This window comes from Bombus pyrosoma, linkage group LG6 (assembly GCF_014825855.1).
Source record: "Bombus pyrosoma isolate SC7728 linkage group LG6, ASM1482585v1, whole genome shotgun sequence".
NCBI lineage: Eukaryota > Metazoa > Arthropoda > Insecta > Hymenoptera > Apidae > Bombus > Bombus pyrosoma.
The window spans coordinates 17496413-17511312 of NC_057775.1; the positions used below are offsets into that span (position 1 = coordinate 17496413).

At 43.9% G+C, this 14900-nt stretch overlaps 1 protein-coding gene across 4 annotated transcripts in view; it reads left to right on the forward strand.

The window, feature by feature from the left end:
• Positions 1-14900, forward strand: part of LOC122568092 (protein groucho-like) — a 154870-nt gene that overhangs the window by 123177 nt on the left and 16793 nt on the right. The gene's annotated exons all lie outside the window — the stretch shown is intronic.

Below are 14900 nucleotides of genomic sequence, written 5' to 3' on the forward strand. Positions count from 1 at the left end.
CGCCAATGGGCAATCGATAACAGTCTATTAACAACGAAAACGGTTATTCGGCTTGGCGTTCAATGTGCAAATAGCAATATCGTTGCACACGATGTCGGGATTCTCTTCGACCCGCCGCGAACACGACGAATTTCGACGCCGACTGAAACGATAATCCCATTGAGAAAGCGATGAACTTCTCCTCGCGACAGATTTCGCTTTGCGAGATGCAACATGCCGCGTAAATACAAGCAACACGTGCACCGATAGCGTTTAATCGTCGACCACTATACCGCTACTACGATTCCCGTGCCGTGTTTTCCGCTTAAACGGCGCGACTGCATCCACGCGATACGCTAAATCGCGTTCCCAAACTTCTTCTACGTTTCTGAAAATTTAGAATATTTCTGAAAATTCGGAGAACCGAATTTTCTTTGCTTCTGTTTTAAAAAGGAAATTACTTATGAGATTTTTCAACTTTTGGTAAATCGAAATGTAGACAAAAATGACAGTTAGGTAGAAGAATTATCTTTTAGAATGTAATGTGTTATTTACGATTTTTTGAACTATCTTTTTGTGGTGAATCACTTAATGGCAATAAGTGTTCTGGTTTTTTATACGTTGAGTATTATGTAAATCGAGGACTTCAGAAAATGTGGAGTTGATCAGTTTGGTTTTACAGAGGGTCGTATTATATTATATTATTGATGTTATCAAACTGGTTCAAGTTTACAGATAGAAATATAGGGTTACATTCGAATTTAACGTTATTTTTAATCGCCTGTCTGTTAAATTAACCTCGTAGGATATTGTTGATCTTAGAATGTTATTTTCGCTCGTGTTATTGTAGATTTTCCATTGTACGTTGAAATGAAAATTAAACGAGCTTATGAAACTCTCAGGGAACGTGGGTTTGGAGAAACGTTTTAAAAACGTTGCTCTCAATCATTTAACGATACATTGACTAAATGGGAGTGGATGGAACTTTCCAACAAAAGAATAGTACAATTTTTCCACAAACACAATACGAAACTTTAACAAAAATCGATTCCACAATTACGTATTTTAGAAGTCGTATTATACGAATAACATTCGGTCCAATTAATTTTATTTATTCGACTCTGAGCGAAAAACTGTATGATAACTTTTTCCCAAATCAACCGCACGTTTACCATTAACCGATACAACTTCTAATTCATGACCAATTTACTCGGTGCAGCCAGCACACAAATCGCGCACAACCAAACAAACTCGTTCGATTTCCACCGAATGCTACCATTTCCTCCCCCTTCTGTCTCCCCGCAGTTCGTTAAAACAAACGAATCTATGAATTTATTTTCACGCGAGAATTCGGTTCCGAGGGAATCTGGGAATTAAACAGATTCGCAATTACAATCTGCGAATGGACGTCGCTCGAATCGAATTTCGAGAGGGCGAGAGCCGGTATCGGTTCGTTTTTCCCTCGTTTTCTTGATCCGACAGAAACGGATACGGTGCTCGTAAAATCCGACCGTTTGCCGGGTTTTATGGGTCGCGTGTCGTGTTCCGTAAAAGATCTCGTACAATTGTTAGGCTACTTCCACACGGCGATACGCATACGTCATCGCACAAAAATACTCGGACACTCTTATTATTATTATTATATATTTTATATTATTATTATCCGGACAGATAAATTTTAATTAATTGCTTAGAAGTTAACTGACTTGTCATATATCGATACAGTTGATGGTTTTTAAATATTACTGCTTAATTTAATCATAAGTAAGTTTGGAAAAACCCTTCTCATTTGATACGTATTTTACAGACTCAGATTTTGACGTCATCTGTGTTTTGTTCTAAATTTTGTTGGAAAGTTGTCCAACTCGTTATCGTTCTCATAGATGCCAATATTTCAATGTATATGTATTAGACAATTTAAAACCGATTTTATCGCATCGTACTAACAAGGCAACAGATAAAATCGTAGAAATTTATTTTATTATTCCATTTGCGTGATAAATACCAGTATCACTTAGTCTGTTCGATTCTCTCTCATAGTCAGACTGTCAGCCTGTTTTGTGGTTTCATTTAAAAAGGATTAAGAAAATTATCGACACTCGGCCACCTTGTTAAACGGATGCGCTATCGGATGACTATTTTTCTCCATTTTACTGCTGGATAACGGATACACGTATTTCCGTGTGAAAGCAGCCTTATACTCGACTATATACACACCGTGAACGGGGATTTTGGAATCGGTAGGACGAGCGGAAGTAGCTGGTTCTCGCAGAGAGAAGAACGACTCGGACCGCGTCGAATTTCATCTCGTAAAAGAAATTAAAGCGACGCTGCTGGTGTGTGGTTCGCGTAGCACGCAGCTGAAAGAGAATACCACAGAGGAACAAATAAAATCAGCTGGCTACGAAACTAAAAGAAGAAACTGACGGTCGAACGATAGAGAAGGAAAAGAGAGCGCGAAAGTGAACAGGAGAAAGAGAACAAACGGGGTGAAAGGGGGATGGCGAAGAGGGTTTGAGGGGCACAGAGTGAATAAAAGGGGAGAAAGAGCGCGCGAAGAAGAAAGAGAAGGTTACGAATCAGCCCGGTGGAAGAGGAGGAAACCTGAAATGGACGTAAAAGCCTGAACACCGGAACACAGGGCCGTAAAAAGCTCGTCGTCAAATGCACCCCCGTTCTTCTCTACCGTTATACACTCTGCCTCTCCCTTTCCCGCTTTTCCTATACTTCCATCCTCCTTTTCTCTTCCACGCACGCCCTTTACCCCACCTTTGATAGTATAAAGCGACTGCTGGGCGCGGCGCGCGTTTATTAAAAGCGCTCTGGGCTGGCAAAAAAGACTCGAGAGACCGCTCGGAGGGGTCACCGTGTTCCCGCGTTCCGCTTCCGATCTCTCTCGAGTCAGATCACTGAAGGATCGCTGGACGATCGATCGTGGCCAAGATGTTCTTGACATTCGGATAGAACGATTTTGGGAAACTGTGAATCTATTTCGGGCTAGGCTTTGCTAGCTAGCGGTAGATGGATCGTGATTTGGGGTTCGCTATGGTAGAAAGATCGAGGAGCTTTGGTGGAGGTTTTTGGTCGTTTCGATCGATTTGTGCCGCGTCGATGATCTTCTGATAGCGAACGTGACGAGAATATAAATAACATATTTACTGAATTTAAATTCAGAGATGAGGAGCTTATTGCAAAGAAAGTACTCAGGGGCAAAAGCAGCCACGTCGGTATTTTAACATTGTTAGCCGATTCGAGGTTGAAGAATCGAATTAAAGAATGTGTTTGTAATTGTTGCGAGTTTAATTTCGACTCATTTTTTACTTTATCCTAATCTCTACAAAATTGTGACGATCTTAATTTTTACGCTTTACGCTTCATCAATTTATACCGGTGCTTTTTCAAACGTCCAATGATTTCTTTTACGCCGTATATAAACAAAAATATGTTGTGTTACTCTACATCCTCTTATTTTAATTTCTTTGTACGTAGAAGAACGACGTTTTAGTTGTCGACAGTCCTTGAATTAATCTCTGGAAGGCCATGGTGCTCACATAAGAACCACGTTCAGTAAACGTGTGAGTCGATCAATGAGAATCATTAATTAAAACATCCAAGCGTTTTATATAAATTTCTTCTCCTTCTTCTCTTTGATGTTCGCGAACGACAGAGAAACATGGTCGCGCGAGCCCAATCCCCGCTATATTATTCGGTCAGCGAGTGATTTCCAACGTAATTATCTTTTCGGCGTGGCTCTTTTCCGCGACCGTCATTACGAGCCGTGTTTTAACAGCGTACACACCCAGCATAACTTGCGCAATTTGCCGGCGTTGCCCGTGGCCCCCGGCCCGCGGCCGGACCGATAATTAGCGTCCGTTTAATATGCACAATTATTACGGATTGATAATCGGGGCTGCGCATCCATTACACCGGCATTGAGATAGATGGTAATAGGTTTCCATCGGTATTAACTCTCTCTCCCTTCGTGTTTCCCGCTTGTTTCTGCTCCTCCTCTCGTACCATTCAGTTCTCTCTCTCTCTCTCTCTTGCCCCTTCGTGTTTCTCGCTTGTTTCTGTTCACCCTCTCATACCCTCTCCTCGTTGCTCTCTCCGGGACGAGCGCGCTCGTACGTAATCTCGCCGCGCTTTCATAATGTGTACGGACCGGCTAGCGATGGGAATAATTCGATTATCGTTTGGAAATTTTCAATCGACGGCCGTCCAATCCTGGTAAATCGTCTGCTCGAGGAAAGCATTGAAAAATCCTGAATTATGCTGGATTTTGTTTATTATCGAAATTTTGTTGGAATTTAATAGAAAGCGAATATAATATCTCAGTTGCTTTCAACGAGTTTAAACATCGACACGATTATTTGGCGCTATTAAAAAAAGATATCAGAGAGATTAAAATACTGAAAATACGACCGTGAACAAATTTTATTCTTTACAACTTTAGACCCTCCTACCTCTATTAAATTGTTCAAAGGATTCTTCCGCTAAAGTTCTTTACTGTTCTAAAAGGAAGAACGAGAATTTTTGAAATACCCGTATCTTTTAAAAAATATTAACAAAAGAGCCTTTTATAAAAATTAAAAATTCTACGAACCGTTCTCGTTAAACCTGCTTTATCCATTTCTATCGTATTTCGAACCCAACCACCGTTTCATAAAAAACAAGTTTATTTATCGAAAGCACCAAAATCCTGATTAATCCAAACTTAAATAATCCCTATTATTCACGAGCAGATCGTTCCCATCGCTACCCTTCCCCCATCTCTCTCTCCGCCCCTTTCATCGTTCTCGTTCACACGTCTCTATCGCTCTCTCCACCCTCTATCAGCCTTTCCCGCTTCCTCCTGGTAATCCTCTTTCGCTACCTGTCCCCATCCCTCCAACTGCCAGCCTCCCCAACCCGTTTCCCTTTCACGCTCTCTCCCTTCCATCGAACTGGTATTTATCTCCGTTGCACACCCCGCCCGGCAGCCTTACAGGATCCCGTACAACCACCAGCCGGAGGGCTATGAAATTGAAATATGAATGCTAATGGGGTGGTTGGCTCGTGTCGCGTCGTATAATGTTACTGATTGCTAGTACGTCGGTCCTTTTACCCTTCCCGCTATCCCCCTGCACCTCTTCACCGCCACGAACCTCGCCGTTTCACTGTTGCTCCGTTGCTTTCCATGCTGGGAACAGAATACGTGACGCGTGCTCCACGTCTTGCTCGCTTGCGTGTCGCGTAATTGGAACTCCAAATAATGGTAGTTTTCGACCTGGTTCGTCGTGGTCGGGATCAAATGTGCATAGGAGAGCGCAAATGCGAAACGGAGAGAAATAGGAAAATGGAAGAGACAGATGGTGGTGGTTGTTTGGTTTTCCACGTTTCAGAAGACTGGCAGGAGAATTCAGTCGTGTTGCAGGGAGAGAGAGAGAGAGAGAGAGAGAAAGTGAGAGGGGGATAAAGAGAAGGGAGAAACTGCACAGAAATTTATATTTGTTTGTTTATCCACGCTGAATTCCACGGTTCCGCGCGCGAGCAAACGTTTACTCTCGAGCGTAGACGCGAGCGACGAGCTGGCTGGATTACGAGCAACGCCGGGCGCAATTTAAAATTAACCCCGGGGAACCAGGCAACGTCGAGAGCAAGATGCTCTCCGCTGGATCGGTGCGCAAACACGCGAGAACGCGACGCGGAAGAGCGTTTTAAAAACGCTCGATGCACGGGTCCTGGTTTCGGTGGAGGGCGTGTCGTCGTGTTTGTACGTCGTGCGTACACCGGCCCCGAAACGAAATTAACGAAACAAAAATTTATACCATCGTGTATTTTGTTTCGCTTGATAAGAGCTTTTTGTGTTTCGATGAAATAATATCGAATATCGCAGCAGGATTTAGATATTTCCTGTGTATAGGTTGTGAACGAATATCGAGATATAAAGTTGATGTAGAAATTAATTTTTATTGGCTATACAAAACCCTTGTGATGATATTCCAATAATTAAATTGTTACGATTTTTTATTTTTTTTTTATCAACTTATTATTTAGATAGTTGGCAAACGCGTTCTAAACCATTTATAATATACTACGAATTGTATAGTTTTAAAATTCATCGTTACGTATAAGATTTTTATTGTTACGTATCAATTTGAAAGAACAGTTAACGTGTTTAAATAACAGTAAAGCAACTTCTTACTTAATCACCACATATTTGATGGATACGCATTATCAAAATATATAGAACACAAATTAAATGTAAAGTAAAATTAATAACAACGGGAATACAGAATATAGACTACACACAACGAATTAAAAAATGCAATATAGAACAATTAATTTCAAGAAATATGTAGGAAAGGGAGCATATATATATATCTTTTATACAATCGAGCAATGCAATTCGATCGTTCTAAAACTTGAAAAAAAAAAAAAAAGGAACAAAAAGAGCGGCAGTTCTACGTTTCAAAAGAAAGCCAAATCTACTTGCGGAGTCTTTTCCTCTTTCCCTTTGTATATCTGACATATCTGAAAATAAAATCCGCCTAACCTACACCTCTGTACACAGTATCACCCACTCGACTAGCGTAAAAAGAAGAAAACAGTCTTGTTTTCCACGGTTCCACTTTGCCGTATCGGTTCGGATTTATACCTGCTCGCGTGCCATACGATAAAACTTCCATCCCTCTTGACAACTCGTTATCCGACTGTATTTTCGTGCTCTTCTCGCCGTCAGGGAGCCCCTTTTTGTCGCGCTTTGCCTCGCCACTTACCCTTTGCAATCCGATCCCGACGACCGGTATGAATCGACCGAGTGGCGCACGGTTTCACAGAACCGAGTCGAGCGGAATCGTCGCGGAAGGAAATAAGGAAAAGCTGGGAAAGAGACCAGAGAGGATAATAGAAAAGGAAGGGAAGAAAGAAAGAGAAAATTCTCGTATATCGAATCGAAAACTGACGACGAACGGAAGAGAATGTGAGTCGTTATTATTCGTGCACCGGTAAGCTCTGTCTTCCCGTTCCCGGAAGAAGCTTTTCTCCTCCTGCTCCGACCCTCTGCCACCCCTGACACGCTACTATTCTCCACAGACGGCGTTCCTTCTCGGGATTCCTCTCGCAATCCGGAAAAATATTTCTCCACGCGGAGCTCCTCGGAAGCGTACGCGATCCGAGAAACGTCTGGGTTGAGTTGAAATAAAAAGAAATGGAAATACCAGGCAAGGGGAGAGTTAAAGAAAGAACAGGGAGGAAAGCGTGGAACGTCTGCTGCTTTTTCCTCTGAATCTCGCTTGGCCAGGCTCGGTCGAGGTGTTGACTCATAACCAATTCATGAAACACCGAGAGGCGACTGTTCTCGCTGCTTGCGCGAGCAAAGACGAGGGTAAGGAGAGGCGAGAGGGAGAAAAAAGCTGGAACGCCTTTGGAATATTTATTTATCGCCGTCACGACGCCGTGGTATAGGCAGTTTTTTTTTTATTTTACAAACTGGTGGGAGAGAGCGTTCACAGGCTGCTGCTGTGAGAGCCGAGCGAGAAAAGGGTACACACGGGGGTGGAAAAAGGAGAGGAATCGGATCGCTCGAGTTGCACAAGTACGAACTTAATTGAATTTCACGATACTTACGGCCGATCCGAATAGCTCGCGGCAAATTGTCGCGAAAGCGAGTGGCCCTCGATGCCAATGAGAAAAGTGCTCGAGAAACGGCGCCGCATTAATTCGTTCGCGGAACGAGAACGAGCTGACAGCGAGACGGCGAATATCCTCGAGAAGGGCGCGACCGGTCAACGAGTTTCGCGCCGATCAAAGGCTCGTTCAGCCTCGTCCGACGATTTCTTCTTCTCTCTCGTCGCGTTTTGTCGCTCAACGACGCTCGTTTCACAGACAGAGCTGTGGATATCGGGACTCGATAATTTCAGATCATGCCCGTTCTTACTCACGCCACCCATGAGCACGGAGTTTTCAGCGTTAATTAGCGGAACAACGAAGGTGAAAGCGAAGGCAGAGGTGAAATGAAGCAATTGCCAGGTTTAAAAGATCGTTCTCTATTATGCTCGTCGAACAAACGCGACTGCAATTATCGATTTCCCGTTTCGAGAAGCCTCCAATGGAACGCGAATGCTGGTCGGGGAGGCTTAAGAACATTCTTTTGCCCGAGAATATTCCCAGTCTCCGGTTGTAAGCCTCGAAAAGTCAGCCCTGATAGAGACCTTGGCATATCGACTGTTCTTCATCCTTGGTTCCCAGTGTTTCCTTCCATATAATCATTTCTCCTGCAATTCGTTTGCTGTTTGGTCATGCACGATTTTTCCAACTCTTCTTTCTCTTTGGTCGCGGGAGTTTGCCACTCACACTCTGTTGACGCTGGCCTTCTCTCCTTCCTCCCGCTGTGATCTTTTTTTTTTTTTTAATCCCATCACAGAGTCGAGCGCACACCAACGAGCCTGTCGCCCGGAGGTCGGTAAATTAAATCTCGAATAAAGTGCAAATAAACGAGCGAGGGGGGAGCGAGAGGCGGGATGAAAAAGGAAAAGAGAGGAAAAGGAGGGAGAGGGTGGTTACCTAGCCGGTGTCTCTCGCTACCTGGTGGTTGGTGGTCGAAAGTGCGGTGCAAAAAAAGCGGCAGAGCGAGGATGAAAAAACGTCGCCGTGCAAGGATGGTGGGGATATGACGGATAAAAGAGCGAACTGACGCGAGAGTGTAATTTATTTTAATTAGAGTGGCTGCATTATGTAAGCGGACGAAGCGCCGATGAAAGGGTTTGAAAGGGTCGAGAGATCCTGACACCGAGTCCCAACATTGCCTGCAACCACCGCTCTCCCTACCCTCTGCTCCGGCAATCTTTGCCTTCGATCCCCGGAACGGACTAATTCACTCCTGGTCCAGGGTCGTTCCTGATTGAACGTTTGGAAAGGCAGTCGACGAGATCCGAAGGGTGCCGCGTCACACGAGAGTTTCGTTCGACTACCGGGAACACGACTCGTTTACCGATTACTTTTCTGCTGAATAGAAAAAGCGGAGAAAGTGGAGAAAAAGCGTGTCTATTTGAAAATGAGAAAAGTTTCTTTCGTTCCCCTTTTACATTTTTACGAGCAATTTACTAAGATGAGAATTTTTCGAAGACAGGTTTAAACCTTAAGAGGGATCAATCGATTAGCGTACGTAAATAGTACTTACAATTACACGAGACGAAAACTGGGAAAATCGAGACACGCGAGAAGAGAAGAAAGAGAAAAGAAATTCGAAGAGAGAAAGGTGTGCACGTGTGTATCGATGCGAAAGAAGGAAAATGGTTCTAGAGAAGTTAGCACGAGGCTGAAAAGACCACGCTCATCCCCAGAAACATCGAGGAGGTTGTTCGTCCTCTCCGCTGACAGGGTAGAGAACTACCGATCCCAGCTGCCTTACCGACACCTCTGATCTCGTTAGGGACGCATTAATTAATTTACAAGATGGCGGCGGTAGCAACGATGACGACGACAGTATAAGAGAGGCAACAGCCACTGTGTAAAGTCAAGATAGGAGGGTTAGAGGTAGTAGTAGCACGGCACGTTTTAATTACTAATTGAAACGTTCTCCTACCAACGGTGGTGTCCCCTCATCCTTCGTCCCCCATAACCTCCCAAGGCCCGTGCTTCCTGCCGCGCTTCAATCCCATAATTCTGCTTCCTTTCCGCCACCACCAACGTCGGCGCCGTCGTTGCCCCATCCACCACCATCTCCATCACTGCTACTATCGTTCCTTTTACTTTTCCGCGTTCCATCCCTTCGTCGATTCTATCTCACGGCTCTGTCTTAATATCCGTCTCCGTCGGGGGTACTTAATATTTTTAAATACTTTGCAGTACACCCTCCTCCGTCTGCCTTTTGTCCTTTTTCCTTCCGTCTCGTCTCCTTCGTTATATCGTCCCTCGGAGAACGACGGTTTCTCGATCCCCTCGTTCTCGCGGCCGACGCACCACGCTGGAATTTATGAGAAGCTAAATCCGTAGCTGCCGCGAATTAATTAATTAAAAACATCACGCTACCTTAATGACATTCTCCCGCCTCCTATCTTCATCCCCGTCCTCCACCTTTTCAACGTCTTTCAGCCCATCCTTCTCTTCGATCTTCGCTCGCGCCACCCTCTGTTCTCTCGCCGCTAAATTCGCTATTCACGCTGATCACGCCGTCGTCGTCTGGTTTTGCACCAACATTTGTTATGGAAATCAATGTGATACCACCACCTACGAGGGGAACGTGCAGTCAGCCGCTAATGGCCACTTTTCTCGTTAACCCGAAGAAACAGAAGTAACAGCGGCGTTCTGTTTTTACGAGACACTTGAGAGGATTGTTTATACGGAGATAAAAATCCCTTGAAGACTCTCTCCTGTTCGACCGTTCGCCGCCTCTTTTCAAGTACACCACATGGTGTTCTCAAATCCGTAACGAAATATACACCGAGCTTAACCTCTTGCTCTGCGATTTAAGTTCCGATAGCGCGTGCCATAAACAACAAGGTCGATCACACGTCGAGCCATTTCACGGTTTGCCTGAGCGTTCGAAGTTCTGCAGATTGCACATGTCTTTTGATATGGAAATGCATGTGTAAGGTACAACTAATTTTAGTTTGCAAGATGCTTTTATTATTTGCAAGCGAATAATAAATCAATGACATCGACGTACCACGTCTCTCACACGATATTGTAAGTTAAGGGGATCGGATAAGCACAAATCGAAAGAATCGATTTAATTTGGTCTTACTTGTTCTTAATTGATTTCCGAAGATGTCTGTTTTAGACATTTTTATGTAATAATATTTCGGTTATAATGTGACTTTTTTAAATCAGCTTCTACCAAAGAATCTTGCGTTTATTTTCTAAATAATTTTAAGCAGTTTTTGTAACAGAAGATAATGATAGAGAAAAACGATATGAATTTTCGATTCCACTTTCATTCTCATGATTTATTATGAAACATACACCCGTTTTCTCAACGGGCTCGTAACTTTGTCATTCTAATTAAGTATCAACGCGAGTTGCTAAACATCTTACTAAATGTTATCGAATTCTCCATCAGTTTCGAAGCTCGTACAATAATTCACGAAGAAATATACGCGTTAATTAAAAACAGCTAAATGTACCTCGCACGAATTACGTACAATTCCAGGACCTAACATCAAGCAGAAAAAGAAACAGCACGAGAAAGATACAAACCACATTTTTGCAACACGTTTTCAGAACGTTAAAAAAGTATTCAATAAATTGATTGAGAAAACATTTTGAATGAAATGTTGCCGTAACGTAACCCCATAATAAGTTAGAAGCGAACATCAAGACGAGAAAACACCTTCGGTATTAATCATTAAAAAAACCACCAATCTAAAACCTGCAAAAAAGACTACCGTTATACCACTGTTATAAAGTGAAAAGAAGAGACCATTAAAAGAAAGCGGTCGATTTAACAAGAAATCAAACAACACAAAGCCTCGCGTAGATCGAGCGATACTAACAATAAGCTGAACGAAACGTCAGTGCGAAACGACCGCGATAATGTTTCGATGAGGGGAAAGTGAACCGGAAACAATAGCGGTAATAATAGAATTCAAATTGATTCAGCGTGGCGAGAAGGGTATCTTCGAAGCGGCTGGAAAGGAGAGAAGGGGCCTAGCGGCTTGTCTGCGATCATCCATAGTGTAGAGGCGCGGCCGAGGGCAATTTCAACAGTGCCGCGACAGCGAATCGCTTCGTTTCGCTCTTTTACGATCGATTCGTTCGGCCCGCGGTTCGTTCCGCTCTGTGCGCGCCGATATTTACGCGCGAACCATTCATCGTGCGCTGCGCGCAGACGCGAGGCGGGCGCACGCGGTTAATTTAATTCCAAAGCAAGAAACACTCTCTCTTTTCTCTCTCTCTCTCTCTCTCTCTCTCTCTCCTCTCTTTGTTCGTATCGCCTGTTGGCGCGAAAGCTTGGAAACCGCGCGATCGCCGCGGGCAGCGTGAATAATCCGCGCGATTCGTCTCGCGTCTCGCAACGATCGCGTTTCGAGGGCTCGCGGGACTCCGTCGAACAACTGGAACGCGATTTGCAGTCGCGTCGGGACACCGTGTCCGAGACGATTTTCAAATAAATGCCCTCGAAAGTCGGTTTCCAGGTGGCCCGCAATCGGTGACTACACGTGCGTAGAAATTGCTTTACTTTGGCTAATGGTGCAGCTTCGTTGTGTTTGTCTTTAGGGATGATTATTTGGATGGGGAGAGACGAGGCTCTTGAAGCTCGATGTTGATGTGTTTGGTGCAAATATGCTATGTATGTGTGTACAGCGCTTTTAATGAGAATATGTCAATTGTACAGAATTTTTCATGAAAATTAAATACTTAGAATGTTTACACGCAGATCGCTTGGATTTATATGATACACGAATTATATAGTATTAATGTTTTTAAATAAACATCTTCGTGTACTTTTTTATTATTCTAAATTTCGTGCATTAATTTCATACTTTGCAAGTGATGTTTCAGACAATTGATCTCGTTCACGCGCAATCTAATGTTTCTATTAAATCTTTACCTCTAACTCAAGAACTATCAAATCAGTTAAAGTGACTGGTGTCAAATGTTTGGTGTTTGCAATTACTAAAAACATGTAAACTCTTCATTTAGTAATTTCATCAATCACAACGCAATTTTTTCTAATTCATTATCAATTCCAAAGTATGTATCTACTTCCATTCAACCTACACAATCCTTATTCCCAAAACATTCAACTTGCAAATATACTGAAAACGGCGGAGACGTTAAAAATCTCGAATTAAAGCAGCGCGAATCTCTCGAAACTACTCATATTTAAAACCGCAACAATTTCGCTTCCTTTTTCAATCTGCCTGTTATCGACCGAAGGTAAAAGGGAAAGGGAGAAGACGGTTCACTTTGAAAACGAGGATTTCAGCTTTAAAAGTTGAGGAACATCGATTTGGTGAAAATTAATTTTTCCCGTTGCCAACGAGTTAAGGGATAGCGAGCTCTCGAGCCGGATGGCAGGCTATCAAGTCTCGAGGGCGGCGTGGTTAACGCACACATACGCACGCACACGCATCCGCCAATGTGGCAGCCCCTCTTTTACGACTCGCGGCACGTTTAACGGCCGACTAAGCTTTTTAATAATTCGCCGACCGGTAATTAGTTCGTAATTTAATGAGGCGGCCGTAAAACTCCGCCTAGGGCCACCCGAGCTCTCCGACCGCCCCGTAATTACGTCTCCGTATATATTTCACAATATAATCGTCCGGCTCTCTGGACGAGGCTCTGTTTTCTGAATCTTCTCCCCTTTCGCGACCGGAAGTGGCGGGGAGAGCGTTCCGGAACGACCGGATTGTTGAGGAGGTACATTGACAACGATGTATGCAGCAACGAGATGGACTACACCACACTGTGTCGTAGTATTTTTTAACGTTAAAACTACCGCCAGCCTTGTAAATGTACGTTGTAATGCATTATATATAAATGAATATAATTAAAATCAACATTGTGAAAATAAATATACGATAATTCCGATTCGTCGTCTTAGTGAAAGTTAAGATTAATTTTGCATATGAATAATTTTAGTAATTTGGTAATTTAGAAAATCTAGAACCGGTTTCTTTCGATAGGTAGATTGGAATAACGAGATTTGTCTCAGCGACCAAAAGAAACTTGAAACATTCTACAAAGGTTAATCGATGCAAAATCAGATTATACCACGCCAAACTCCACAAAATTCCCTCATTAAATGCAGGAGTTCGAGGTAGACGTTGTTCGTCGTACGAGCCGTGTCTCGATCGCTGCTATCGATACACTCGCCGTGTTACGCGACGTATGGCCCCTCGTCCACTCCGGTGCCCATATTCATCGAGCATATCGCGGTACATCGTGCTGGGAACTGGTGTAGGATCGAAAATACGGCTAGCCTATTTTCACCTCGACCATAATTCAGCTATTATCGATAGCCAACCGCGGCTATACACCAGCAACACGTGTAAGATCGAAAGTAGGCAGGATCATAGGTCTAGCTCGAGCGGTTAACAAGATTCCTACACGCAATCTCGAGGCCATTTCAGTAAAGGGGTTAGCCGTACGTGTCCCGCAAGGGTACGGCGTTTAACAACTCGCGATAGCAGCAGATTCTCTCTCTTTCGTCTCCTTCTATCGTCCTTCCGCTGGAATATACGGCCACTATAAATCAGTGGTTCGATCGGGGACGGCCAGTCGGTTGATCGTCTTCTTTTCTTCCTCCTTTCTCTATACCATCTTTCGATCCTCTTCTCTGTCTCTTGGATATCTCTGTGTTTGACCTTCCTGCCGGTCCTACCGATGCCACGCCACCGGGACGCCCATTAACTGGCTTTTTTGCGTTGTGTAATGACCTTAAAGCGCCCACGGTTTACGAAGCCATTCGTTAAGGCCGGCGCGGCGCAACGGACCGCGCGTTGGTAATCGCGCGAGAATGCGCCTCTCCGCGGGCATTCTTGCGTACGACCTTTTTCTTCTCTACTACCTTCTTCCTCTTTTCTTCTTCTCTCCTCTACACTCCTTATTTTTTTCATTTTTCCTATATACGATCTTCGTCCTTCTTTCCTCTGTTTCTTACTTTCACGCTCTTATAGAAGTCTATCCAGCGGTTCTCTGTTATCTATTTCTTTCTAGTTTCACGGTACGTCCTTGTCGCAGCCCGATCCCTAACCACTTAGACGGTTTCTCTGTCTGACCCATTCCACGCACACTGCACCGCCTCTTTCTCCTTCCGATTCTCATTCCCTGTCGTTTTTCTTGTTACAAGGAGGCCGACGCAAGGGAGCAGCAGCTGAAGAAACGGGCGAGATAATAGGGAAGAAGCCCGGCACCGAAGAGCCCGCGAAATAAAGCGACGATCGTAATCCACCACTGGCTTTTCAATTACCAGAACTGTCTCCCCATTTTCCTGC